General features: G+C 42.3%; 2 long non-coding RNA genes across 7 annotated transcripts; both read left to right on the top strand.

The window, feature by feature from the left end:
• The first annotated feature begins 5757 nt into the window (after positions 1-5757).
• Positions 5758-23793, top strand: LOC122064661. 4 transcript variants are annotated; one of them, XR_006135786.1, is made up of 9 exons: positions 5758-6491; positions 6794-6927; positions 7096-7226; positions 7648-8234; positions 8338-10826; positions 10921-11069; positions 11248-11347; positions 23449-23503; positions 23663-23793. It is a non-coding gene; the product is annotated as an uncharacterized LOC122064661 (long non-coding RNA). The 4 variants fall into 4 exon arrangements; XR_006135788.1 differs by having other exon boundaries at positions 8338-8838; positions 8924-10826; positions 23449-23787; XR_006135785.1 differs by having other exon boundaries at positions 23449-23787.
• Positions 23794-23946: 153 nt separating this feature from the next.
• LOC122064664 lies at positions 23947-26818 on the top strand. Of its 3 annotated transcripts, none has more exons than XR_006135790.1 (4): positions 23947-24471; positions 25656-25787; positions 26020-26169; positions 26698-26818. It is a non-coding gene; the product is annotated as an uncharacterized LOC122064664 (long non-coding RNA). The 3 variants fall into 3 exon arrangements; XR_006135791.1 differs by having other exon boundaries at positions 23948-24471; positions 25663-25787; positions 26701-26818; XR_006135789.1 differs by having other exon boundaries at positions 23948-24471; positions 26701-26818.
• The last annotated feature ends 227 nt before the right edge of the window (positions 26819-27045 follow it).

Raw genomic sequence — 27045 nt, 5'->3', positions numbered from 1 at the left:
AATTTTAAAGAATTTTATCAAAAATTCGGACCGAATCTGAATTAAAAATAAAATTCTTTAAAATTCGCGACTTTTTCAAAACTGAATATAAATCGCGAATAATTCGGACCGAATCCGAATTAAACCGAATTATTCGGTTTATTTAAACATTATTTAAAAAAAAACAATAAAAAACAATAATAAAAAAAAACCCAATAAGCTTTTTTGACCGCTTTTTTGACCGAATCCTTCAATTAATCATCCGAATTATTCCGAATAATTCTCCGTCCAAATAATTCCCGAATCCGAATTTGTTAACTATGGTCAGGAGTGCTCAACTTTGGCCTTAGCCCTAGCTGAGGGAGGACCCTTCAATCAAAAGTACTCGGCTCTGGCCTTAGTCCTTGATAGAGGGAGGACCCTTTGCTCAGGTCTGCTCGACCTTGGTTTGGGACTTTGAGCCCCAACCAATGGAGGACCCTTCGATCAAAGTGCTCGGGCTTAGCCTGAGCCCTCAAATGAGGGAGGACCCTTTTGTCAGGAGTGCTTAGCCTTTGCCTGAGCTCTTTACCAAGGGAGGTCCCTTTATCAAGTCTGCTTAGCCTTGGCCTGAGCTTTAACCCAGCGAGGACCCTTCGATCAAATCTGCTCAAATTTAACCTAAGCCCCTAATCGAGGTAGGACCCTTCGATCAGGTCTGGTTGGCATTACCCTTAGCACCCAATCGAGGGAGGACCCTTCGGTCAGGAGTGCACCTTGGCCTGAGCCCCCAACTGAGGGAGGACCCTTCGGTTAGGTCTGTCAGCTTTAGCTTGAGACCCTAACTAAAGGAGGATCTTTAGTTAGGATTGCTCGACTTTAGCGTGAACCCCCATCCGAGTTAGGACCCTTCGGTCAGGTCTACTCACTTTAGCCTATGACCTCAACCCAGAGAGGACCTTTCGTCAGGTCTACTCAATCTTAGCCTAAACTCCTGACCGAGGGAGGACCCTTAGGTCAGGAGTGCTCGGCCTTGGCCTAGGCTCCTGACCGAGGGAGGACCCTTGGTCAGGTTTGCTCAGCTATACCTTGGAAACTAACCGAGGGAGGACCCTACGGTCAAGAGTGTTTAGCCTTTACGTGAGCCCCTAACTAAGGGAGGACCCTTCAGTAAGAAGCGTTTGACCTTAGCCTGAGCCCCCAACTGAGGAAGGACCCTTTGGTTAGGTTTTCTCAGCTTTGGCTTGAGACCCTAACTGAGGGAGGACCCTTCGATCAGGAGTGCTTAGCTTTGACCTGAGCCCCTAATCGAGGGAGGACCCTTTGGTTAGGTCTGCTCAGTTTTGGCTTGAGACCCTGATCGAGGGAGGACCCTTCGGTCAGGAGTGCTTGGCCTTGACTTGAGCCCCTAATCGAGGGAGGAACCTTTAGTCAGGAGTTCTTGGCCTTGGCCTGAGCCCCAAATCAAGGGAGGACCCTTTAGTCAACTCTACTCAGTATCGGCCTGAGCCCCCAACCAAGTGAGGACCCTTTGTTCAGGAGTACTCGGCCTTGGCCTAAGCCCCTAATCGAGGGAGGACCCTTCAGTCAGGACTGCTCAAATTTGATCTATACCCCCAAATGACAAAAGACCCTTCGATTAGGTCCACTTGGCTTTGGTCTAAGCCCCCAACAGAGTGAGAACCCTTCAATTAGTAGTGATTGTCCTTGGCCTAAGCCCCTATCGAGGGAGGACTCTTCGATCAAGTCTCATTAGCCTTGGCCTACGCTCCCAACTGAGGGATGACCTTTTAGTCAGGAGTGCTCAACTTTGGCATAAGCCCCCAGCTGAGGGAGGACCCTTCAATTAAAAGTGTTTGGCTTTGGCCTTAGTCGTTAACCAGAGGAGGACCCTTCACTGAGGTCTGGTTGGCCTTAGTTTGAGGCTTTGAGCCCCAACCAAGGTAGGACCCTTCGTTTAGAGTGCTCGGGCTTAGCCTGAGCCCCCAAACAAGGGAGGACCCTTCTGTCAAGAGTGCTTGGCCTTGGCCTGAGCTCTTTACTAAGAGAAGTCCCTTTGTTAGGTCTGCTTAGCCTTGGCCTGAGCTTTAACCCAGCAAGGACCCCTCGGTCAGGTCTAGTTGGCATTAGCCTTAGCCCCCAACTGAGGGAGGACCCTTTGATCATAAATGCTTTGCCTTGGCTTGGCCCCCCAATCGAGGGAGGACCCTTCGGTAAGGAGTGCTCAGCCTTGGCCTAAGCCCCTACCTGAGGGAGGACCCTTCAGTTAGGTCTGTCAGCTTTAGCTTGAGACCCTAACTAAGGGAGGATCTTTTGTCAGGAGTGCTCAGCTTTGACCTGAGCCCCCAATCGAGGGAGGACCCTTCGGTCATGTCTGCTCCCTTTAACTTATGACCTCAACCCAGAGAAGACCTTTTGTCAGGTCTACTCAGCTATAGCCGAAGCTCTTAACCGAGGGCGGACCCTTAGATCAGGAGTGCTCAGCCTTAGCCAGGGCTCCGACCTGAGGGAGGACCCCTTGGTTAGGTCTATTTGGCCATACCTTAACCCCCAACCGAGGGAGGACCCTTCGATCAAGAGTATGTGGCCTTTACCTGAGCCCCCAACTGAGGGAGGACCCTTTAGGTAGGTTTGCTCAGCTTTGTCTTGAGACCCTGATCGAGGGAGGACCCTTCGGTTAGGAGTGCTCGATTTTAATCTGAGCCCTCAACCGAGGGAGGACCCTTCAATCAAGTCTGCTCAACTTTAGCTTGAGACCTTAACTGAGGGTGAACCCTTTGTCAGGTCTACTCAACCTTGGCTTGAGCCCCCAACTGAGGACCCTTAGGTCAGGAGTGCTCAACCTTGGCCTGGACTCCTAATGGAGGACCCCTCGATCAGATCTGCTCGGATTTGGCCTGAGAACCTAACCAAGGGAGGACCCTTTGGTTAAGTTTGCTCGTCCTTGGTTTTAGCCCCTAATAGAGGGAGGACCCTTCAGTCAGGTCTTCTCGGCTTTAGCCTGAGCCCCTAAATCGAGGGAGGACCCTTCATTCAGGAGTGTTTGGCTTTGGCCTGAGCCCTCAACCAAGAGAAGACCTTTCGATTAAGTCTGCCCAACTTTAGCCTGAGACCCTGACTGAGGGATTACCCTTCAGTCAGCTCTACTCGGCTTTGGACTGAGACCCCAACTGAGGGAGGACCCCTCAGTCAAGTCTGCCTGACCTTGGCTTGAGCCCCTAACCAAAGGATGACCCTTCGTTCAGGTCTGCTTGGCTTTAGTTTGAGCCCCTAATCGAGGGAGACCCTTCGGTTAAGTCTGCTAGACTTTGGCCTTAACCCCCAACTAAGAGAGGACCCTTCGATTAGGAGTACTTGGCTTGAGCCTCCAAACGAGGGAGGACCCTTTGGTCAGGAGTGCTCAGCCTTTGCTTTAACCACCAACCGAGGGAGGACCCTTCACTCAGTAGTGCTCGGCCTTGGCTTGACACCCACCTAAAAGACGAGTAGACGACCCTTCGATCAGGCCTGCTCGGCCTTGGTTTGAGCCCCTACCTGAAGGATGACCCTTTAACTTTGTCCTGATACCTTGATCATGGGAGGACCGTTTGGTCAGGTCTGCTTGGCCTTGGCCTATGCCCCTAATCGAGGGAGGACCCTTCGGTCAGTTAGGTTTGCATAACGAAAGCTGAGGCATCTTGTGAGGAAGATGGGCTATCATGCTGAGACATAAACAGGTGAAGCACTGCAATTTTATCCCTAAAGAAGGAGCTAGTATCTTCCTATGAGGAAGGAGCCTCTAGTGTCAATCTCTGTCATAATAGCATGGGTTGTACCCCCTCCTTCGTGACCACCACGTGTGCCAATAGATCCACCTCGTGTACTAGGACAGCCATAAAGGACCCAACACCTCTCTCGAGTGTGTCCAGGTTGCCCACAATGATCACAATGTCATCTCTTTTTGTCATCTCCACGGGATGGACCTTAACCTCGGCCGCCTCCACGCCATTCTCTGTGTGTAATGGAAGAAAGAGTAGAGTGCTCAAGTGAAGGTGTAGAATCCATAGCATCTTTCCTCGTCTCCTCACTCAAGAGTTAGTTACACACCTCATTAAGGGATGGAAGAGGTGACCAGTCTAAAATCTGTCTCCGGATCTGCTCATAGTCTGAATTCAGCCCACCTAGAAGAATCATGACACTCTTTTTCAAGAGATCTATAGACCTTGGCTTCATCATCAGGATTAGTCAACTGAAGATCTCGATAATGTACTCCTCCTAGAGTCCTATAACAGTATTATAGTAGTAAAAAATGGACTTAGTCCTCTGCTTCATGGAGAGGGCCTACTGAAGAAGCTAGTAGACCTTCACAGAGTCACCCCTACCCTATCATAAGTTTTAGAGACATTATCCTAAATATCCTTAGCAGTTTCCTTTCTTATAAATCTCCTACCTATCTTAGGTTTCATAGAGAAGAGTAGCCAAATCATAACAATAGAGCTTGCAGTTTCTCATTTTTGGTACCCTGGGTTTGCCACAGCGGGAGCCTTGATAGCCCCAGTAATTACCCTAGCTTCCCTCTACTCAGCAAGGACAGCTTCAGAAAATGTGATCAATCCAAGTAGTTGGTACTATCCAACTTCACAAGAGAAATCTGAGTGTTAGGATTGTTAAACAATTGAACTGGGGTTAGTACTACTTGACCCACCTGATGTAGCATCCGTAGGCTCCGTGAGATCAGATATGATGTAAGGATACCTCTAAAAACAACACCAATGGAAATCTAAACCAAGGGGGAAACTCAAGCCACAAATATCTCCTTCTCATAACCCCAAAAAAAATCCAACAACTAGTAAACCATAGAGATTTGATGGAAAAACAATGAAATCCACTTATAACTATGGAGCTTCATCTAAAAAAACATATACAAGGTTCATAGGATAGAACACATCCAACCAATAGAACCAAGAACTCCACTACCAGCTATTTTAGACAAAACAAGTGCCAAAACAGAGAAATCAGTGATACCTGGCAGCATATGCTTTGCTATTACCTAAATTTATGAATTCGCAGGTTCACCGAATGTCATAGCTTATTTTGAAAAGGGAATGTGTTTTCATTGATATGATGGGTCTTGGTGGTGTGGAAACTCATGACATGGTATGGGTCTTCAATACTGATTTTTTTTTTCTTTTTTGGTTGCTCTATTTATCAATTTTTCAGTAATTGCCACATTATGAATTTTTTTTCCATTAAGTCAATAAATTTATTGAAAGAAGAAAATTAAATTAATCCAAGTGTGTTCAGTGGATTGCCTCATAAATTTCATGACTGCTTTGAGTTTGGTTTCATCTGAAATGTTCTATCGAAGAAACTTCATTGTTCTATTGATACTATTCCCTGTAAAGGACCAGGTAACCACTTCTTGAAAATTTGAGAACTGTGTTTTGAACTCTTTGCACTGATATGGATGAATATTGTTGTTCAACAGTGGCAGGCTGCTTTCACCCTGGGTGCTGCTTACAGGACGTCGTTTATGCATTACACCGTTATTTTGATAGAAAGAGAGTTGAGAGCCTAATTGTTATACCTTTTGGATTGCTAAGTGCAGGTTAAACAGTTGTATATTGTTGCACCTCATTAACTCCATTTTCAAATAGTTCACCACAGTCTGAAGGAGCATATCTCACACACATGCTCGATTACATGGTTGAGATGCTATTACTTGCTTACTTTAATTTCATAAATAATTTTTTTTCTTGGTCGAATTGTTTTTTATCTGCCTTTGTTTTTTTCACAGCTATAATGGTGACATCACTTATGTTCCTCCTCCTTCAAGAGATTAAAATGCATTCAGGAAAGCCTCAACTTTATCGTATTCGCCTACCTGATGAGCTTCGTGAATCCAAAAGATTGATTCTCGTTACATCTGATGTTTCAGCCGTTACATCTGATGTTTCATCCCTTGGCATGAACTATCCTGATGTTACTCTGGTGATTCAAGTAGCTTAAAACATGCATGCTTATTAGCTCTATTACATTTTGTTCTATAATCTGTATACCTTGTGCGATAGTACTTCACTATGGACACTTGCAAGGCATAAGTATATGCATTAGCCCTAATTCATGTTATCTTCCTTTTCACTCCACATTTTTTCTGATGAAACTGTTTGGTAGAAAAGTAGTGCATGTCTAAGATATTTTAAACTATTCTGCATTAGTTAAGATTAAGATGAATCTTTTTGTGGTTTTATTTATGTGGCAGAAATTGATACACCAGCAACTTCTAATTGAACGTGGATGCTTATAGAATCATGTGATTACCATCAACCATTTAGTGGGGGAGCTTACCTTACTCCTTATGTGTAACACAAAATTTTGGCAATTTGTGGGTTGATATTCCAATTGACAGTAAACAATAAATTCATCTTTTGGAAGGACAGGGCATGAAGGGATTCTGTTGCTCGCACCATGGGAAGAATATTGCTTGGTTGAAATAAATATCTGCAAATTGAGAAGTCTAATTACCACAAGTAGATTCAGATATAAGACTGAAGGTTATCTCTTGCTCATTCATTCATTAAAAATTGAAACTATGCATGTGGAAATTTTAATTGGCTTTATATTATTTGCTTTAAAATTTTATATGAAATGTGAATTGAAGGAAAGGGGTAATTAGAGTGGATTTTATGCTTAAAATGGCCCAACAATCTTCTGGGATATTATATTTGAAGAACATGGGCACCTAACTCTCTGATGTCACATTGGATTCCAATTGACATGCTCACCCCTTTGATTGAACCTACCCTCATCTATTATAAATCTGTACCTAATCAATTTTTTGGATTCTTTTCATCAGGAAATTAGGAATGTTGCCAAACCTCTAAACCAATGAATGAGAAAGTGGTCAACAGATTCCCTGTTCGAATTGCATGTGTGAGAGAAGGCACTGAACCTTACACCCTGGTTTATCTGACTAGTGTCCATCGTCTTGTAAGAAACTGCCCCATCATGAATTTTTCACTTCAAATGGATTTGATTCTCTTTTGACAAAGTTGTTTCCAGATTTTGCCCCATGCATTAATATTTTCACATATATATACCCTTTTGGTTTCTTGTTCTTCTTCGACAACTGTTTGTTATTCATTGTGCTCATTTCAGATGCTAGGCAAATGCAGTTAGTTTTCAATGTTGGTGGAGCAGACATGTTATCTCATCTACAAATGGCTGAGGCTGTTCTAAATGTCAGAGTTTACAACTACTTATTAAGCAAACCTGTTTCTGCATCATCAGTAAGCCCCTCACCCGACCCCCTGGTTTTTTCCCTCCTTTCGTTTTTTTTTCTTCTTTAAATCTCATTCAGAAACTTGTTATGCATAATTATAAAACATGAGTTTCTCATAACATGGGTATCTAGGAAAAACCCTGGTAACCCTTTGATGTTATGAATGCATTTTCTGGCATTTACTTCAATTTGAAGGATAAGTTTATTGTCAGCATGTAGGTTTTAATCCAATGGATGTGCCTATTGTCAGTGTGAGTGATCCATACTGGTAACAGTCTAAAATCACATTCAAATAATCAATCCATCTTGGCTGTTTGAGAGGCATGTTGCACATAAAACATAAACCATATGCTTTTTTTCCCGAGTTTTATCAGAAGTAGTTAAGATCAACCAACTGGTATATGTTATATTAAATTTGTTTTTGTCAGGAACATGTTTACAAACAAGTCCGATGCATAATTTTTCCTTTTTTTTAAGAACTGATGGATAGTAATAGAGGGAGAGAATTGCAGAGAGAGAAAGAGAGGAAGCCATCATGTTTGAAAGTAGTTTCCATTACAAGGGACCTGTAGACGGTGACGGTGGCAGAATAGGGGCAATTGAAATCATGACAGAGGCAGATTCACATGTCGGATCGAGTCATATTTGTACATGCATTGAAGTCAAATCATCAGAGAGATGAGTACTATTAGTTCCATTTCAGAAGTTTAAATCTCATCTAATCATCAACTTTCAACTATGCAATCATTTGTCTTTTATGTTCTTGATTTTCCATTTTTGCTGAATCCATGGTGACTCATGTTTGTTGTGTCTGTGCAGTGCAGGTATGCAAAAAATTTGCTGCAGCCCAGTTTCTATAAGCAGGGTTCTCTAAGGCCAGTTTCTCTCTCATCACTACCCAACAATCTCTCCTCAGCTTTGCTCTCAATACTGATTGGTGCGTCTTGCTGTTTGTCCAAGAACTCCATTACTACTTTAACCATTCAGCAACAACCACGGCGGCATCTCTACCAAGGTAGGTTTCCAATTCCTTTGAAGTTCCTAGTATAAACCAGCGGATTTTGCATTAGGCTTTTTTCTTCAGCCACCAAACATCATGGGAGTGATTGCCATCATAGGTCTCAACTTAACTAGAGATGTTATCCGAAGAAGTTATACGGTTCTACTGGAATCAACAATGAACGGCAAAGGTGATGTAGGGGGAGCGCAAAGATCTAAGAAAGAAAAAAAGCATATCCGCACGCTGAGGTTGACTTGAATCGAAACTAGGGTTTGATATATTTTCTGAAGACAAAAAAAGACTTGGATGGTTGCTCACTTTTACATCTGTGAATGGTTTCATACTATACTTGCTTCTTCATTCTTGCCTTATTTTCTTCCGATTCATTATATTTGGAGTTCCTTATGTTGTAATCCTTTGCAGTCATCTTGGGAGGATCATGACAAAATGAAGACATATGTTTTGTATCAATTTGTACTTTGTTAGGCAGGTGGAAGCTCTTATTCATATTCTGTTTTCCTAGTAATATTGATGGCATGGTTCTTTCTCATTACCCAGTTGCATCAGGTCGCGGATCTATGTACAAATTTCCCCCTTAATTCTATGCCGCCACGAAAAGGTACTATTTTCCCCCTTATTTCCCCTGCCTTTTTTTTAATTAAATTCATTCTCCAATAACCCATGCCTACTTGTTAATGTTACAGAAAAAGATGGAAATAGATGTTGGGGCAAATCTGAGCTAACGATATGAAGAAAAAATTGCTAATATGGAAATTATGGAGAAACATTTCTTCTTTGGAGTTCTTGTTCTCGTATGTTGTTCCTTTCTCAAACTCATGAGAAACAGTTCTCCTTTGGAGTTCCACTTAATATTTTTCCCCATTGAAATATTTGGTTACTAATGATGTGGAGGAATCGGGGGTCAAACCCCGTTAATCTTTGGAAGGTGAAGATTACCACGATAGACTGATACAATCCTTACATTATGCAACGATGGTGTTTGAGTTGGCTATCAGAGAACATAACTCATTATCGAAGACCTTTTGGTTTTCTAATAATTGGTTTGGTATAGATAGAAATTCTTGGGCGAAGGCACTATCTTATCAGGTTTTGCCTTACTATACCCTTTGGAAGTTTTTTTATTGCATGGATGCTACTAATATGTTCATTACTTTTTTTTTCTTTTTTCTTTTTTTTTTTTTTTTTTTTTTTTTTTGTTTTTTTCTCTGTGTGGATGTATCCTACATATAAAACAGCATAGTGTTGCTATATATTAGATTTCCAATCCACAAAGTGATCATGTGCCTACAACAATTTTGTCTGAAGAAATTTAAGTTTTCTTGCTTTTATCTTTTATGGCATATCTGAATTTATTTTCTCAGGCTGCTGTATTTTCCTTATCTACCAGAGGAGAACTAAGAGACAGGGATATTAACATTTTTTTTCAATGGAGGTCAGTTATCTTTCTAATTTTGTTGTTATTTGGACTAAGTTTCTAAACAAATAATTTCAGCCTATTTTCTCAATTGTTAGAGCCTGATATGAATTTATACTTATGCAATTATTCATAACCTTGTCAATTAGTGCTTTAAGTTTTTGTGTTTGCTTGTCGATTGCCTTTGCATCCTTTGCCTGAATTTGTTCACTTAACTTCTAGATAAAGTTCTCTTCTCAATACAATTATTCATAATCTTGTCAATTATTGCTTTATGTTTTTGTCTTTGCTTGTCAATTTCCTTTGCATCCTTTGTCTGAATTTGTTCGCTTAACTTCTAGGTAAAGTTCTCTTCTCAATATTTGAAATTAAATGCCTTATTGATACTTTCAAACCAGGTTGTTTACTTCAAATACATCTCTAATTTGCTGATAAAAATATGAGATTACCATATTCTAACTATCTATTTTTTAAAATCTTTGTGATAAATGATAATGTATTTTGATGTATGATAATATATACCTACACACTGCTATAAAACAACTACAAAAGCCAATGCAGTTAATCAATGTTTTAGACTTTTAATTTGATCTTAGGACACATTCCTGATTCTCGCTTCTGGTGAAAGTGGGCGTGGACTGTTCAAGTGGCATGTTTGTGTGGCTTCTCATGCACAAATTCTGGAAACTGAGTGACAAGCGAGAATCGAGGCACTGAAGGGAGCTTCTGAGGCTTCTAGTGCCCATCAAAGGCTCAGTGGAATGCTTCATGTGCCTTGGAGCAGGATTCTGAAATTATTCTTCTCCAACCTCAGAAACAGGATTCTAGAATCCCATCAGAACCTGAGGATCTGGGAAACAAGAGCATGCATGGCCGGAAATATATTTTATATTTTTTTATATTTTGTTATTATTTTAGTCGCTTATTTTTTCACTATGATCTGTTTGTCTTGTTTTATGATGGATATAGGGCTTTCTAATGCAACATACCTGTTACATTAATGCAGTTTATTTTGGTTATCTGCATTTTTGGATAGCCTAATTAAGGAACAATTGTCAGCCAAGCAACCTGAAGCATATGACCGGTTTTGGTCTGATCAACTTCCTATAGTTGTGACAACTTTTGTCAACCATTTTTGAAAGGGACCCTCATTGTACTGCAGCTATTACAGTGTATGTAGCAGTTCATGTTGTTGCATCTGAAAGCTTTTATACATATAGAGTGATTGTTAGATTGAATTGTGTAACATGTATCTTCTGTCACCAGATGCAGGAAAGGATTATCAGAGGGTTCAGGCAACGCTAGTGATAGCTCACTCCGCATGCTTTTTTTGACCTGCATTGCTGCAATCACAGAACTTGGACTAACAAAAGTTTCTTGCTCTCAGATTTTCTCCACAATCCCAGATATAACAGGTAGATTGATGGTCATGCCTTGTTGATTTCATTCCTATACACCAGGCTTAGTATTCAATTAAGGATATTGGTCTACACAGTGAACTTTTTTTTCCATTTTGGCCCTAGAACTGAAACCTGTAGATTTAAACATGAAAGGGAAACAGAAGAAATGTGTTTTTGGGTGGATCTTATACAGAAACAGCCGGAGCAAGCAATTGACAGGGAGAGCACTGGAGGCCCTAACATAGAGCTTTAGAAGCAGCTATTGAGCAACCACCTTTCCAAGAGCTGGCTCGGTAATTAAGAATCTAAATTAATTCATCACTTTTGTGGCTTTACTGTTCGGATTCTTACGCTTGCTTACTATTCCATATCGATGCATACAGTACCTATATTAGTATAAGAAATAGGCAGCTGTTTGTGCTTGTCGCATACAGTTTCATTTCACCCATTGCTGATTGCTCTACCTCGAAGATTTTCTCAGCCGTTTGACTTATATAAATATCCCATCGGAACTTGAAAATGTTAAAATTTTCATTTTATTTATTCTGTTCTGTTCTCAACACTAAAATTGGTTAGCTTGGTGTACGTATAAACAGTGAACAAATGGTATTATATGTTAAAATTTTTATTATATATAGTCCATTTTATGCATGGCATTGACTATTGGATATGATTATAATGCTGGACCGGTTCAGAAATTCTTATCATTTTTAACATCTATTGCATATGAGCTTTTAATTCAGGGTTTGATTTGTGAAATATGAATTATAAGGGCCATAATTGGTGGTCTAAAGGAAGTGCAAGAAAATAAATACTTTAACTAGTGGTGGGGTCCATTAGAAATTAGTTTAGGATTTATGTAATACTAGTTATAGGGATCTTGTGTGGCCTATTCCTTAGCTGTTAAATTTTTCTTGAGTACAGTTCTATTAGATTTTTTTTTGGGGGGTTCTATTTCTTTAATAAAATTGGCAGTCATAATAGTTCTTTAGTTAATTTATCTAGTATAGGAAATTAGACATTAGAATGATTTGACTTTTTATTTTGGATTTTGAATACATATGACACCCCAATTATGTGTTGATGGAATATAGAATTTGGTTTTGAATTGTGTAACTGATACGACTTCCTCTTGTCCCTCGAGTCTCGGTATCTGAGGTGGTTAGCTTTTTTATGGATGCTTGTACTTCTATTAATGAGTGGTCAGTTACCATGTGTCAGGATCTTGCTAGGTGATCAGTTTTATTTGTATCAGAAGCTCCCTTACTACCTCAGGGAGGTCCTTCCTAAGGGATTAAAGTTATACTTCAGTTATGTTTGTTTGGCTTCGGACGTGACGCCTGTTTAACGATTCGGCGGAGCCCTTTGGTAGAGAGTATTTGGCCTTTGCCGAAGCTCCCAACCGAGGGAAGACTCCTTCAGTCAGGAGTGCTCGGCCTCGGCCTAGGCCTAAGACCTCAACAAAGGGAGGATCCTTTGGTTAGGTCTGCTAGCCTTGGCCTGAGCCCCCAACAAATGAAGGACCATTCGGTCAGGACCCTCAACCGAGGGAGGACCCTTATGTCAGGAGTGCTCGGCTTAGCCCTAAGCCGCCAACTGAGGGAGTACCCTTATGTCAGGAGTGCTCAACTTTGGCCTGGGCCCCAACCGAGGGACGACTCTTTAGTCATGTCTGCTCGGCCTTGGATTGAGCCCCCAACTGAGAGAGGACCCTTCATTCATGAATGCTAGGCCTTGGTCTGAGCACCCAACCGAGGAGGACCCTTTGGTCAGGTCTGTTTGGCCTTGACTTTAGCCCCCAACCGAGTGAGTACCCTTCAGTCAGGTCTCCTCGGCCTTAGTATTAGCCCCCAACCAAAGGAGGAGCCTTCAGTTAGGAATGCTCAGTCTTGGCTTGAGCCCCCAATAAACGGAGGACCCTTCGATCAGGTCTTCTTGGCCTTAGTCTGAGCCCCCAACTGAGGGAGGATCATCTGGTCATGTCTACTCGGCCTTTAGCTTGAGCCCTCAACCGAGGGAGGACCCTTCAGTTAGGTTTGTTTAACCCTGGCTTGAGCCCCCAATCAAGGGAGGACCCTTTGGTTAGGTCTGTTAGGCCTTAACCTGATCCCCCAACCGAGGGAGGATCCTTTGGTCAGGTCTGCTCAGCCTTAGCCTGAGACCCTAATCGAGGGATAACCATTAGATCAGGTCAGCTCGGCCTTAACTGATCCCCCAACTGAGGGAGGACCCTTCAATAAGGAGTGATCGGCTTTGTCTTGAGCCCCCAACCGAGGAAGGACCCTTCAGTCCGATCTGTTTGTCCTTGGCCTGAGCCGCTAAGTAAGGGAATACCCTAATATAAAGAGTGCTCTGCTTTGGCCTAAGCCTCTAACCAAAGGAGGACCCTTCTGTCATATCTGCTCGGCCTAGCCCTAAGCCTCCAACCAAGGGAGGATACTTTGGTCAGGTCTGCTTGGCCTTGGCCTGATCCCCGAACCAAGGGATGACCCTTTGGTCAGGTCTGCTCGGCCTTGCCTAAGCCCCTAACAGAGTGAAGACCCTTCAGTCAGGTCAGCTCGGTCTTAGCCTGAGCTCTCAATCGAGGAAGGACCCTTTAGTCAGGAGTGCTCAGCCTCAACCTGAGCCCCCAACTGCAGGAGGACCCTTCGGTCATGTTTGCTCAGCCTTAGCCTAAGCTACCAACTGAGGGAGAAACCTTCAGTTAAGTCTGCTCAGCTTTGACCTAAGCCCCCAACCGAGGGAGGGCCCTTCGATCAAGTCTGCATTAGCCTTGGTCTGAGACCCTAACTGAGGAAATACCTTATGGTCAGGTTTACTCGGCCTTGGCCTGAGCCTATAACCGAGGGAGGACCCTTCATTCAGGAGTGCTCAGCCTTGGCCTGAGCCCCCAAACAAGGGAGGACCCTTCAGTCAGGACTGCTTAACTTTAGCTAGAGCCCCCAATCAAAGGAGCACCCTTCGGTCAGGTTTGCTCGGCTTTAGCCTAAGCCATCAATCGAGGGAGGAACCTTCAGTCAAATCTGCTTGGCCTTGACCTAAGCCCCTAACCGAGGGAGGACCCTTTGGTTGGATCTGCTCAACTTTGGTCTGACGGGTCAGCTCGACCTTAGCTTGAGCCCCCAACTAAGGGAGGAACCTTCAGTCAAGTTTGCTCGGCCTTGACCTAAGCCTTCAATTAAGGGAGAACCCTTCGGTCAGGTCTGCTCAACCTTGGTCTAAAGGGTTAGCTTAGCTTTAGCTTGAGCCCCCAATCGAGGGAGGACCCTTTAATTAGGAGTAATCGGCTTTGGCCTAAGCCCCTAACTAAAAGAGAACCCTTCGATTAGGTTTACTCAGCTTTAGCCTGAGCCCCCAATCGAATGAGGACCCTTCGATCAAGTCTACTTGACTTTGGCCTGAGCCCCTAATCGAGGGAGGACCCTTTCGTTAGGAATGCTCGGCCTTGGCCTGAGCCCCCAACCGAGGGAGGACCCTTTGGTCAAGAGTGCTCTGCCTTGACCTAAGCACCCAATCGAGGGAGGACCCTTCGATCAGGTTGGCTTAGCCTTAGGCCGAGACCTTAACTGAGGGAGGACTCTTCGATTATATCAGCTCAGCTTTAGCCTAAGCCCCCAACCAAGGGAGGACCTTTCAGTTAGGAGTGATCAGCCTTGTCTTGAGCCTTCAACCATGGGGGATCATTCAGTCAAGTCTGCTCGGCCTTGGCCTGCACCCCTAATCGAGGAAGGACCCTTCGGTCAGGTTTGCTCGACCTATGCCTGAGGCCCCAATCGAGGGAGGACCCTTTCGTCTAGCTTGTTCGGCCTTGGCCTGAGCCCTCAACTGAGGGAGGGCCCTTTTGTCAAGTCTGCTCGGCCTTGGCCTGAGCCCCCAACCGAGGGATGACCCTTCCGTCAGGTCTGGTCAGCCTTGTCCTAAGCCCCCAACCAAGTGAGGACCCTTCAGTTAGGAATGTTCAACCTTGGACTGGGCTCCTAACAGAGGGAGGACCCTTTGATCAGGTTTGTTTGGCTTTAGCCTGAGCCCCTAACTGAGGGGGGACCCTTCGGTCTGGTCTGCTAGGCTTTTGCATTAGTCCTCCTTGGTCAAGAGTGCTTAGCTTTGGCCCGAGCCCCCAACCGAGGGAGGACACTTCCATCAAGTCTACTCGGCTTTAGCCTGAGCCCCCAACTGAGGGAGGACCCTTCACTCAAAAGTGTTCAGATAGGCATGTGCTCTTTATTGAAGGAGGACCCTTCGGTTAGGTTGCTAAGCCTTAGTCTGAGCCCGAAACTGATGGAGGACCCTTCGGTTAGAAGTGCTCGGCCTTGGCCTGAGCCCCAAATCGAGGGAGGACCTTTTAGTTAGGTCTGCTTGACTTTACCTAAGCACCTAATAGAGGGAGGACCCTTCGATTAGGTCTACTTGACCTTAACCTAAGCCCCCAAATAAGAGAAGATCTTATGGACATGAGTGTTTGGCCTTGGTTTGAGCCGTAACCAAAGGAGGACCCTTTGATTCAGTCTGCTCGGCTTTGGCCTGAGCCCCAAACTGAGAGAAGACCCTTCATTCAGGAGGACTCATCTTTTGTGTAATCCTGCAATTGAGGGAGGACCCTTCTATTAGGTCTCCTCGGCCTTGGCTTGTGCTCTCAATTAAAGGAAGACCCTTCTGTCAAGAGTGCTCGGCTTTGCCCTGAGCCCCCAACCAAGTGAGGACCTTTTATTAGAAGTGTTTGGCTTCGGCCTTAGCCTCAATCCGGGGTAGGACCCTTCGCTCAGGTTTGCTTGGCCTTAGTTTGAACTCCCAACTGAGGGAGGACCCTTCATTCAGGAGTTCTCGCACTTTACTTAAGCCCCAACTGAAAGGAACCCTTTGTTTAGGCCTGCTCAGCCTTGGTTTGAGCCCCCAACCAAGTGAGGACCCTTCGTCAGGTGTGCTCGGCCTTAGCCTAAGCCCCTAATCGAGGGAGGACCCTTCTGTCAAGGTTGCTCGGCTTTACCTTGAGCCCCCAACCAAGCGAGGACCCTTTTATTAGAAGTGCTTAGCTTTGGCCTTAGCCCCAATCCAGGGGAGGACCCTTCGCTGAGGTCTGCTCGGCCTTAGTTTGAACCCCCAACTGAGGGAGGACCCTTCATTCAGGAGTGCTCGCACTTTGCCTGAGCCCCAACCTAGGGGAACCCTTTGTTTAAGTCTGCTAGGCCTTGGTTTGAGCCCCCAACCAAGGGAGGACCCTTCGTGTAGGTGTGCTCGGCCTTAGCCTGAGGCCCTAATCGAGGGAGGTTTGTTCAGGAGTGTTCGGCCTTGGCCTGAGCCCCTAATCGAGGGAGGACCCTTTATTCAGGAGTACTCAGCCTTGGCCTATGCCCCTAACTGAAGGAGGACCCTTCTTTCAGGAGTGCTTGGCCTTGGCCTGAGCCCCTAGCCAAAGGAGGACCCTTTGGTCAAGTCTGCTCAACTTTAACCTAAGCCCTCAATCAAGGGAGGACCTAAGTCAAGTCTACTCGACCTTGTCTTGAGCTTCAATTGAGGGAGGAACCTTCGATCAGGTCTCCCTAGCTTTGCAGTTAGCCCCCAACCAAGGAAGGACATTCGATCAAGAGTGTTTGGCCTTGACATAGGCCTGGGACCTTAATCGACGGAGGAACCTTCGGTCAAGTCTGCTTGACCTTGGCCTGAACCCCCAACTGAGGAAGGACTCTTTGGTAAAGAGTGCTAGGCTTTAGCCGGAGCCCCCAACCGAGGGAGGACCCTTCGGTCAGGTCTGCTCGATTTTATCCTAAGACCTTAACCGAGGGAGGACCCTTTGTTAGGTCTACCCAACTTTAGCCTATGCCCCCAATCAAGGGAGACCCTTAGGTCAGGATTGCTCGGTCTTGGCTTGGGCTCCTGAGGGAGACCCCAACCGAGGGAGGTCCCTTTGATCAAGAGTGTTTGCCCTAGACATGAGCCCTTAACTAACGGAAGACCCATCGGTCAGGTCTGCTAGGCCTTAGCCTGAGCCCCCAACCGAGGGAGGACCCTTCCTTCAAGAGTTCTCAACTTTCGCCTGAGCCCCCAATTAAGGGAGGACCCTTCGGTCAAGACTGCCCGGCTTTAGTAAACCATAGAAATTTAATAGAAAAACAATAGAACCCACTTATAACTATGGAGCTTATCTAAAAAACATATACATGCATCATACGACAACACATCTAATAAATGGAACCAAGAACTCCACTACCACTACCAGCTATTTTATACCAAAAAGGGCTAAAACAGAGAAATCAGCGATACCTAGCAGCAAATAGTGAATGGAGTTGTGTTCCCACAACACAACTACTCAACAATTAGGACTTAGAGGGGTCATACAAGACCCTTGGGCTATTCTTTCCAGCTAGGCCACATCCTAAGCCAATAACGGAGGAGAGAGAAAGAAAAGTTGGAAGTTATGAAAGCTGAGAAGACCCCTTCTTCTCTGTGTAAGCTTCAATCAGTCCATGTAGTCCTCAAATCTTACTCCAAATGTTTTCAACTTGTTTCTACACCTCCATTAGGTCATCTTGTATACTTTTCTTACATAGTATAGCCTCTAATGGACCCCTTTTCTTCTAGGGTTCCAAGAGAGACTCAAAGAATGGAACAAGGAAGCTTAATCGACTCTCAAACCATTGCACAAGCTTTGAGACCAAGTTAGAAATAAGGACTAGAGTTAGAGATTAAAGAAGAAGAGAGAGAAGAGAAAGGAAGAAGAGTGAGAGCAAAATGTGGGAGCATTTCTTGCTCTTTCCACTTATATTAAGTTCAACTATAACTTTAAGGAAATTACAGTTTAGGATAATATAATATAAGAACAATTCCTAAACTACCCTTATTATATAAACTCCAACAAACATCGAATCTAACATAGTATGAAGGGTAGACCACTACACCGGAATCCAACCTTCAAAGTAGGGTTTTATCACGACGCTGGTATGCCCCCACCTCGGTCACAAAAAATTCCCCCAACCTCGGTCCATCAGACGGTAGGATTAACCTATATATATCCCCTATTGGCAAGGGTTGTCCTCATAGCCCGAGGCAATCTAACACGAGTCATATCACATCACATCATATTCACACACCCTGTGGGCATACACTGTCAGGACCAAACCTTCGGCTACCTTGTACCCCACATTTACACACCATAGGCATGTAGTGTCGGAACCCAACCTATGGCTACCCAGCATCGAATCATCCATACACACTCACACACACCCTGAGCACATAGTGCCGGAACCCAACCTTTGGCTACCCTGCATCCCATTCACCCATAACACATACATAATTTACACCATTATGCGTAATAAAAATTCACCAATAACGGATTCAATATGCAAAAAATTTATGATTATATGCATGGATACACATGTTATAAACACTTAATAAAATATACACAGTACCCACTCACCTCAAGTTTCTATTGGTTATGGAAAGCTAATGGCCTCGTGCGTTGCCCTACCATTAACCTGTTCTATTCCTATGAGACATAAGTCTATTAGGCCAACTATTAAGTACGGTATGGGTCTTCCTATAGGTCAAATGACTAAATAAAAAGGAAGTAAAAATTAGGTCGCAAGGGGTTCACCGATGATGCTCACCAGTGGGTCACCACCAGCCGATGAGCTCACCAGGGGATGGATCCAAAAGTTATAAGAAGGGGCTGGATGCTTACTGGGTGATGGTGATCCATCGGTGATCCCACAGGGGATGGATCCGAGAGGTTACAAAACCTATTGGATGTCCACGGTGGATGCTCACTGGGTGATAGTAATCCACCGGTGGGCATCATTCGGTGGAGCCAAATCGGGTCTTATATGCCTAGATTTGCTCCCTAAGTTATGGGGGTCCCCCTTGAGTGTCTAAGTGTGCGGTTGTTTCCATAATAAGGGTCCATTCCAACTAAACTTCCCATTTTTCCTATCGCCTTGTTTACAATTTGGTTTTAGGGTTCTAGGTTTAGTTTACCTGTAAAAGGGCTTATATGCCTCATTTAGTCTATGGTTAATAAAATTGGTGGTTTAGATGATATGGGAGTATAAGGTTTACTTAAGTTCTCATTTTAGAGGTCTAGGTTACCCCAAAATTGGGGATTTCGGTTAAGGCACATACCATAGCCATCAATTCCTCCTATGATCACCTTAAGCCCTCCACATATATGTATAATCCCATTTCCCCAACCATGGTTTTAAGTATCTCCGATACCGATACGTATCTTAAATTTAGCCGACCGATACGACCCCAACATAATGTTAGCTTGGGAGGGTTAATTCCCCCACCATTGGTTAGAGATTCCCTAAGGAATAGGCTCATTGTTGAGTCATGGGGACTTCCTTTATCATCTCTTCTTCCCCCCAGTTGATGGCTTGTATCCCAGTGTAGTGTTTTCCCTTCTTGCAAGGCTTGCCCTTTTGTTAGTCTCCTTGTGAGGCCCCCCTTTTTGTATATTTTTCTCTTTATTATATTTTTTATTCATCCAAAAAAAATTTAGGGAAATTGGGCAATGGTCACCATTCTAGGGTTTGGGTTGCCCAATTTGGGATTTGCGATGGGGTTCTCTATAGGGAAGGTCCACACACTCAATATGAGCAACCAACATGCTAGTTTAGGTCACCTACACCATTTTTGCCATCCAATTTGGAGGTTGGGTAGGTGGGTAGAGGGAAATCGGTTAGGGTTTGCTTAGTTTAGCTTAGTAATTAGAATGGGGGTAGGAGAGATAGAGATAGCTACATAGAAAGTAGAGAGAGAGAGAAGAACTCACCTTAATTGGGTAGGTGATCCCATTGCTCCCCTCTCCTTCCTCCTTCCTCCTTCCTCCTTCCTCCTTCCTCCTCCATCCTCCCTCCTCCCTTGCTCTCCTTCTCTTTCTTCTTCTCCTTTCTCTCTACTTTTGCTCTTGGGTTAGGAGGAATGAAAATGAATGAGCAAGAGGTTCTACTTATAGCCACTTAAGTCATGCAAGGGTTGTTTGGGGAAATAAAGAGTTTTCACTCAATATCAGGTAACACTTCATATGTCACTAGTGGGCCCACCTCGGGGTGTCCCGATGCATTAATCCATCCCTGGTAGGTTATACCAATTTGTTGGGAATGGTTTGAGGTGCAACGGCTCGGGCCCCATAGTCGAATACCTGATTCTAACCAGTACCCTCATTGGAGGATGTTCACCAGCCAGTGTCCATCCACCGGTGACCATCAGCTGATGTGGACTATTTTGGTCCACTTTTGGTGGAACAAAGCCTGATGGCTGTGTGGAGGACTCCTTAGGCGTTTGCAAGTGTGCAAGCTCTTTCTTTGTGCATCTTGCTACTAGGTTTGGGTAACTCCACTAAATGGTAGAGGACTTACATTGACTTCTTCTTCAGTGGTTTAAGCCCTTCCACTTGTCCCGACATAAGTAACACTTGCAAGTGGGATCAGTTCTTCCCTTCTGGCAGAACACATATGCCAACCAATAGTCATTGGTACTGGTACTCTCTTGTGATTCACCTACAGCCAGTCACACAAGGAAATTTAGGGCACGGGTAAACCGTTTCTGCTTTTCCTTCACTGTGGAAACTCAAGCCCATAAAAGTCGGATGTAAGTCTTTCACGATTAGGGGTAGCCCTGCTATTTCAACTTCTGCTTCAGTACCTGAAACTTAATCCATTTGCTATTTCAACTTCTGCTTCAGTACCCTGAAGCAACCTACTAACCCTAGTTTCATGTGATTCTTGTGATTCTGCAATCCCAAGCCCCCTCCCCCCAATTTCCTGGAAACATGTTGATGCAATACCAAGGGCTTTAAACAATCTGACAAACTAATCTGAGAAAAGGGCTGTCTATTTGGCTACATTTTTTATCCATCTGTGCATGTTAGTTTTTCCCTGGTTTGTGACTTTGTTTTTGTAATTCAAGATATCATTGCTCTATTTTATTTAAGGTCTAACTTTTTTATTTACGATACATAATGTCTACATATTGATGTGCGTAGAATCATAACGCACAACTTGGCATTGAATTGTAGATTCTTTTTCCTTTCCAGGTTGAGTTTGGAATATTGAATATCTTAGGTTCGGCTACCCTAGATGGAAATACGTTTCAGAGTTTGAAAGACGGGGTTTCTTTCAAATTTAGATTGGATGTGTATGTTCCTCTATTAACTGCAAACCATCTTCTGGAATGCATTTCTAGTGCTATATACTTTGTGAAACTCTTACTAGTGCAATATTGCATTTAATATTGGATTAGCAATCGAGAAAAGTATTAGTTGTTGTTTACTTATGCTCCAAAGAATTTAGCTTTCTCTTGTTACTTTTTTCTCCATTCCTTCCCCTATTCTACTATCTGATTTTGTTTTGTAACTTAATGTTTTAGAGTTACTGCTCGATATGACATGTGGCTTCAATTTGATTCTTCTTTACCTTTATTATTTGGTTTAATGATTTTTCAACTTTTTCTTATGTTGACTTGTGCTCCAAAGAATGAGTTACCTTTCTCCTATGATTTTCTTCTCCTCTTCCTTCTTTTTTTTTTTTTTTTGATGTGCATGTAGCTTCGTTTTGATGTTTCTTTGCCTTTAACATTTGGTTTAATGGTTTTTCAACTCCTTTCTTACGTTATTGTGTTTGTTCTTCCTCTACATAGATTTCCTGGTGTCCCTAACAAAAGAAGTGGTTATATACCAGAGTGAATGAATTTGCCTTCTTTTTTTTTTATTTATCTTCTTAGTTTTACTTCATCAGTATTGAGAACAATGCACGATTTTTTGTAAAATTATTGTGTTAGGTGGTTTTTCTTTAGGGCTGTTATGAGTCATGGACGTGGTTATGTGTGTAGCAGCATAGAATTCGGATACCTTTCTTTAGTATCATTCATCTTAATCAATCTACAATTTTGTTTGTTTTTGCCCTAACTGTTTAATTTGTTTTTGCAATGCAAGAGGTTATTGCTTAGTTGGATTCCTATTTGTTTGATTTATGATACACAGTGTTTATAGGGTGATGCACATAGAAACTTAACGCTTAATACAGGACTGAGTAATGCATGGTTAATGAAATTGGTCGAGGGGTTTTTATTGAGAACATCACACTCATCCCTATTTCCTTTTTTTTTTTTTTTTGATTTTGGGGAGAGTTATGAATTTTTATGTTTTTGTGTTTGCTTATTCTACAGAGATGTGCTAGTGTCCTGGACAAAGAAGTGGGTAGAAAAATGATTGAAGTTTCTTATTTAATTACTTTGTTCTGCTCCTCTATATTGAGTGAATATACTTTTTATAATGATCTTTAAATGATTGTTATGTCGTTGAATATAGTTTTTCTTCAGGTTTGGTTGTGACTCTTGGACATGGTTTTAGTTGAAGCGACACCTAATGTGGCTACCTTTTTATCCATTTATATATGTTGTTTTCCTTGGTTTTTTACTTTGTTTTTGTGATTTCAATATGTCATTGTTTTGTTTTATAAGCTTTCTAGTTGTTTGATTTATGATACACAATGTTTACATAATGATGGATATAAAATTATAACGCATGACACGGGATTGAGGAGTGTGTGATTGATGAGACCAGTGAAGGAGGTCTTCTTGAGGACATCAAACTCATCCTTGTTCCCACATTTTTTCGTTGATTTTTAGGGTTGGTTAGGATTTTTTCTTTAGGGTCGGTTGTGAGTCTTTGACATGGACTGTTCATCTTGACTCATTTGCATTTTTTTTTTTCTTTTTCTTTTGCCCTAATTGGTTACTTTGTTTTTTGCAATACAAGATATCATTTTCTTTGGTGGATTAGAGGCTAATTGTTTAATTTATAATGCGTGGTGTTTACAGACTGATGCATGTAGAAACATTACACATGACATAGAATTGAGGAGTGCATGGTTAATGAGACTAGCTAAGGGGTCTTATTGAGAATATCATACTCAAATGTCTCCACTTTTTCTTTTTCTTTTTGTTGGGAAATGCAAGATGCCATCGTTTTGTTTTATAATGGGTCCAATTGTTTGCTTTATGATACATGATGTTTACGTAGTGATGCGCATGGAAGCATAGCGCACGACACATGATTGAGGAGTGCGTGTTTAATGAGAATTGTGGTGGGGATCTTCTTAAGGACATCATACTCAATCTTGTTTTCACATTTTCCATTTATTTTTTGGGTTTAATTAGTATTTCTAATTGATATAGTGATCTTATAGTTGGCACTGAACTGTTGAATTTGTTTTCTCTTTTGGTTGAGTTTGGAATCTTGGATATCTAAGGTTTGGACTATCCTAAAAGGACATGTATTACCGAGTTTGAGAGGAGATTTCTTCCAAATTTTGATTGATGTGTATATGCCTCTATTAACTATTTCTAATTTTTTACATTATGGGTTCTTATAGATGCAGTATTTAATTTATTGCAACTTTAGAAATGTTGATGGAATCGAGAAAAATATTAGTGGTTGTTGACTTTCACTACAAAGAGTGAGTTACCTTTCTCCTGTTTCCTTTTTCTTCTCCCCCACCCCCACCCCTACTCTACTATAAAATTTTATTTTGTAACTCAATAATTTTGCAGGTTTAATGCTTGCAATGTGGAATGTGGACTATCAAATTTTATTTTGTAACTTTATAATTCTGCAGGTTTAATGCTTGTGATGTGGAACATGGCTTTGAAAAGAAGGAGAAAATGGATGCTTTATATTAGGAAATTAAATTCCCTTACTTTCGGCTTACCGTTATACGGGTCTAATTTTTTTTATGTTTTTTGTTTTGGGTTGAGGTTTTCTGGTCGGACACCCTATTTAAGAATCTTTTGAGGGGTATATTTTGGACCGTAGGATCTGAACAAAATCAATCCTAATGGTTGATTTATCTATATTATTAATATAACAATAGAACGATATACGTATTAGGTTTTTTTTTTCTGTTAAGATATAACGTATCTTGAAAGTAAAGAAACGCAAGAACCCCGATTTTCTTCTGCCTACCTGCGTGTCCCAACTTACCATTTCTTCTGATTTCAAACCTCAACCCTATGGAAGCTCCTGAATCCCTGGAAGAAAATGGAAGCCCCTAAATCCCTGGAAGAAAAGAAAAGCAAGAGCCCCAAATTTCTTCTCCCACACGAGTCCCTATCCCGTCCGGCGGTGATCGAAAGCTTGTGCCCCTGAATCCCTGGAAGAAAAGAAAAGCAAGAGCCCAAAGTTTCTTCTCCCACACGAGTCCCTATCCCGTCCTTACAGGCGGTGATCGAAAGCTTTTTTTTTGAAGGTTTTGAAAACCCCATTTGGTCGAGATTCCTGAGGTGCAGAACGTTAAAACTTAGGGCATGCCCTAACTCCCTTTGTTAATGGGCAGGTTGGCTCTGTAGTCGTTCGTCCACCCATTTGGCAAAGGCGTTCATCCATGGAGGCTCCGGCAGCTATTCACCCTCACCTTCGTAAACACAGGTATGATTTGCCTCTCCCCTTCTCTCTCTCTCTCTCTCTGCCTTTGCCTTCTCCAACTGAAGCATCTAACGGGTTTGTGGATTTTGGTTCCATATTCTTTCATGTGATTCTTCAATATTTGAGTAATTTTTGAAAACAATATAATTACTGTAACTCTATATTTCCGCTTTAAGCATCTCTGGTTCCTTGTTAGTTTGGGTACCGGAGGTATGCATTTTCGGATCTATTGTTTGTTTTATTAAAATTTGATACCTAAGATTAATTTGATAGTTACTCTGCCATCCCCAGACCCATTTTCAGACTCCCACGTTTACATAAGTTTGTAAATCTTCCTTGTAATTTTGTTAATTAAAGATCGATATAGGCACACTTCTCTCTGTGTTTCGCAATTGATTCTTTTTTTGGTTTAATTAATCTGATTTAATTAAAGGTCTACAATGCAAACAAGGTCCACCAAGTTTAAGGTTGATGTGGGCATCCGATTCCCCTTATGAAAAACCAATGCACTATTTCCCCTCCTTCAAGGAAAAAAAAAATGTACAGTAGATTATGGTTTTCCAGGGTGAACTGTTAACATCAACTGAGTTCTGTTCTCCTTCCTTAAGGTCAATATATCATGTTCAGTTATCAAGCCATGAATATTAGTGATACCCTTTTGGCAATTTTGATGGGCTATCATTTCGTAGAGCATTGGGATGAGGGCAATCAAATCCATCTTGTGGATAAATGGTTTTGATAATCTCCTTTAATGGTGGCCATATGATCATGGCATGGTAAGTGTCATAATAAGATGAAAAATATCAGCAGAACATGTTATAATACTTGATAAGCTTGTCTTCTTGCTCAATTTACTTCTATGCACTGGTATTATATTTGTTGTGCTTGTATAATAATTTGCATTATACTTGTTGGTGTATGATGTCCTGTATTCTGTCTCAATTTTTGCTATATATTTGTAGCGAGATTCTCTTTCTCTGTAAGCAATCAAAGAGAGGTGTGAGGACAACCATTGAGGTTTTTTGGTCGGACGCCTCATATAGGAATCTTGTGAGGGGTATTTTTTGGACCGTTGGATTTAAATTTCATTGTCCTAAAGTGTTGATTTGGAATAAGTAGTATGTATTATAATACACATGAATATTTTGCAAGATTGTCTAAGAAACATTTTTTTTGTTTGGTATAAGTGTTTAGGGAAACCTAAGATTTACGTGTTAGAGAAACGAAAGAGGGAAGAGGAGAGTTTACCCCTGCAACGCCCCTACCCACCGATCTTGCCTGAGAACGATCAAGCATCAGAGTTCTTTCTGCGCTGACAGGTAATTCTTACTTACAGCTTTAAATTTCTTTTTTGTTACTTATAAGGATTCATTTCTTGAAAAGTCGGAGAGGGGGAGAGAGACGGTTTTTGGTCTTGATTATCTCTGTTCTTGTTTTGAGATCTGAAACTGGGTAAATCGATTGATCTCTGAAGCCATTTAAGAATTCTTCCAAACATCTCTCTCTCTCTATCTGAATTTATTGTGACTTTCTACCCTTTCTCTCACCTAGGTTTGTGATCTCAGAATACAAACAGGAGCTTTTGCTGGTGTGGTTTGAACAGGGATTTACAGTAGTCGGCGAGGATTTTCTGCAACAAGTTTGAGTAAATCTTCGAAAACCACATCCCGTGTGGAGCATCTTCGTTGGGCATTACAATAGGTACATATCACTTCTGAGTCTGGAAAGTTTGAAAGAGACTTGTAAGCTCTATTTTTTTCCCCATGTTTAGGAAGATCTGGCTCCCTTTACGGATTTTGTTTTACATGTTTCTGTTCTGATCTGGCATATGGCTATGATCTACTCCACACCTATGGTTTGATTATGCTGGTTCTTTGCCGAATCATAAGAAACTGATTGGAATATTGGATTTGATTCAGTTCCCCCCTTTATATTGTTTTCAAACCCCATGGTACCCCTGTGTGTGTGTGAGAGAGAAAATTAATAAGAAAAATGCCTTCCCATCCATGTTTGGAGGAATACTCTCTTACATTCGAGAAAAAAAAAGAAAAAGGAGGGGTGTTCTTTGAACCCCTCATATAGGTATCTTGTGGGGGGTGTTCTTTGGACCGTTGGATCTAAATTTCATTGTGCTGAATCCTTGATTTGGAATAAGTAATATGTATAATAATACACGTACGTATTGTAAGATATAGTGTATATAATTCTAAGAAAACCTTTTGTGGTTAGAAGAGTTTTTGGAAAATTGGAGAAACGAAGGAGGGAAGAGGAGATTTTGCCACTGCAACGTCCCAACCCACCGATCTTGCCGGAGAACGATCAAGCATCGGACTTGTTTTTGCTGCGACAGGTAATTCTTACTTCCAATTTCATTTTTTTTTTGTTGGTTATGAGTATTCAGCTCTTGAAAAGTCGGAGAGGGAGAGAGAGAGAGACGGTGTTAGGGTCTGATGAGATGAGAACAGACGGGAGAGAGAGAGAGAGAGAGACCATAAGGACCTTTTTAGTGAGTTGGTAAGTGTACTCTGAGAATGATTCCAAATTCTAAATTCTAAAAGAGTGCGAGAGAGAGAGAGA

This window comes from Macadamia integrifolia, unplaced genomic scaffold (assembly GCF_013358625.1).
Source record: "Macadamia integrifolia cultivar HAES 741 unplaced genomic scaffold, SCU_Mint_v3 scaffold1709, whole genome shotgun sequence".
Classification (NCBI taxonomy): domain Eukaryota; kingdom Viridiplantae; phylum Streptophyta; class Magnoliopsida; order Proteales; family Proteaceae; genus Macadamia; species Macadamia integrifolia.
The sequence above is the reverse complement of the archived record's forward strand: the minus strand, read 5'-3'. Positions and strand labels throughout refer to the sequence as shown.